This window comes from Symphalangus syndactylus, chromosome 4 (assembly GCF_028878055.3).
Source record: "Symphalangus syndactylus isolate Jambi chromosome 4, NHGRI_mSymSyn1-v2.1_pri, whole genome shotgun sequence".
NCBI lineage: Eukaryota > Metazoa > Chordata > Mammalia > Primates > Hylobatidae > Symphalangus > Symphalangus syndactylus.
In genome coordinates, this window is record NC_072426.2 from 118,909,069 (window position 1) to 118,911,452 (window position 2,384).

The window sequence follows — 2,384 nt, forward strand, 5'->3', positions numbered from 1 at the left end:
GCCTTCCCAGAGCATGATTCAGATCTTAAATAGATAAGCATGAATAAACTGCAACTACCAATTGTAGTAAGTGCTGAAGGAAAAGAAAGTTAAGAGAGAATAATCAAGTGAAGAAGGGTGTCTAATTTAAATTGTTGGATCAAAGGCAAGCACTGTGTGAGCTCTTTCCTTTGAGCTCCTCCGCTGGAGGAATAATCCACAATACTAAATACAGGTACTTAGTATATGTGATTTTTCTAATAACATTTGTGTAGTATAGGAATGCCTGCAAATAAAAGATGCTTTTTCTATCATTCATTTACTTTTTTTTAGTGCTTACTATATTAAGACATTGTTCTAGACTTGGGGGCAGGGGTGATGCAGATGGGGCACAGGGTGAGTAAGACAGACAAGATTTCTGTGCTTATGTAGTTTTTGTTCTAGAGGTGAGATGTTCCTCCTCAGAATATGGAAAGAGAAAAATATAACTAAACTCTGGAGTAAACTATTTAAAAAGTTTATGAAGTTCACCATGGGGATAAAGAAATACACTCATGCCCAACAACCCTTGACTGTAGCCAGATTGAATATTTAATAATCTGTTTTTTAAAAAGGCATGTATCAATCAGAAGTAGTGATCAGCAATGTAGAAGATAAATGCTCACATGGAGCTGGTGTAGTAGGTATTACAGATTGTTGACACTAGCCATTACTATCACCTTACTCCTTTTCTGATTGAAATTTGGCCTCAAATAGATATTTGCCTGTGAAGAGAATTATTAATAAGAACTGGATATGCTGCTGGCATTTTGGTTACATATATTAGTGTTTGGGAAAGTATTTACCATGAATCTTTACCTGAGGAGACTATAAATTAACCTGTGGGCCTGCTAGGCCAGGGACTGGCTCTGGATTGAGTGCTGTGCCATCATCACCAAGTAGTGACCCCAGGGCCTGTGTTAGGCTGGCCAGGCAGCTTTCCCCTTGAGACTACTGGCTTTAGGGTTAGTTTTTTTTTTTTTTTTTTTTTTTTTTTTTTTTTTTTTTCCAATCAGCAATTTGAATTAATCAATTATCAGGAGATATTTTCAAGATATTTCATCAACTATCCCTAGAAAGACAATAATGATTTAGAATGCCAGACAGGAATGGTTATTTCAAGGCTTCATAAAAAAACCATCTTTAAAAGATTGGCTGATATTCCCAAGTGCTATCAAAATAGGCTAGAAAATGTCAGAGCAATTGAACCCACAACTTTTTATCCTTTTATAAATGCAGTTGCTGTTCTCTAAGGAAGAAGATGGGCTAACACAGCCAACAGGGTTTTTTTTCAAATAAATTAATAAATTAAGTAAACAGACATTTCTTTTATTCTGACAGCTGAAATAGTGCATAAGATCAAAAAGAAACATTCAGCAGTTCAGTCTTGTCTCCCTTTCTTATGAAACTGAAAAGAAACAAAATAAGCACATTTGAATTTGGTGTAAAGAAGACTAAGAATATTTATCATAGACAGTTGAATATTACTCATCTGAGACCAAATCTACTCATTCCAGTTTGGCAAAAATACACAAAGAATTTGATAAATATTGAATTATGCTTCAGGGCAACTGCTCATGCTTTTAATATAATCTTTCTTAAAAAAAAATTCTTTCCTTCTACTTTGAAATTAAAGTCCATTACCAAATATTTAAAAATACATTGTATTTCTTTTTGTCTCATCCTAGGGAAGAGCTGTTGCTTGCTTTTACACCACAACCTTTAGTTATTTTTCTCCCGAATGAGAGGAAAGAAAGCTTGAACATTTGTAGAAAAAATGCAGCAAAAAGAAAAAAAATAGGCTGACTGTAAAATGATGTGGTCATGTTAGCTATATTGCATATACTATTGTTAAGACGGTGTGTTTAGAGACATTAACTTAGATTATGGCTATTATTTTGGAAATTTATAGTATTAGTTTATGGAGCTTTGTGTAAAATGGAGAATACTTAAGCAACTGAAAACAATGATTAGCTTTTCTAAACTTTGCACATTAAGATCATGGGGCATTTTTAAATGTTAGTTTTTTTCATAACAATTAAAAAGTCCTCTTTGCATATTTAACTAAAATATGAAAGTGGGTGACAGACATTGCTAACATGTTGTGCATTTCCTCCAGCATCTAAATAAATAAAGATAGATGTAGATCTAGGAATCACACATTACTAGGAGATTTGATAATGCAAGCAGAAAACCCTCAAATCTTCTGTCTTTCCTATTCTCTACTAAGGCACCTGAAAAGAGATGCCTCTGTCACAATCCCAGCTTCATGTCATGCCTTTGCTGTCATTTCCCCACCTAATCAACCAATTTTCCCTAGACTATTTATGAAATAATGCTTCCTTTCCCCATTTATTTAGGACACC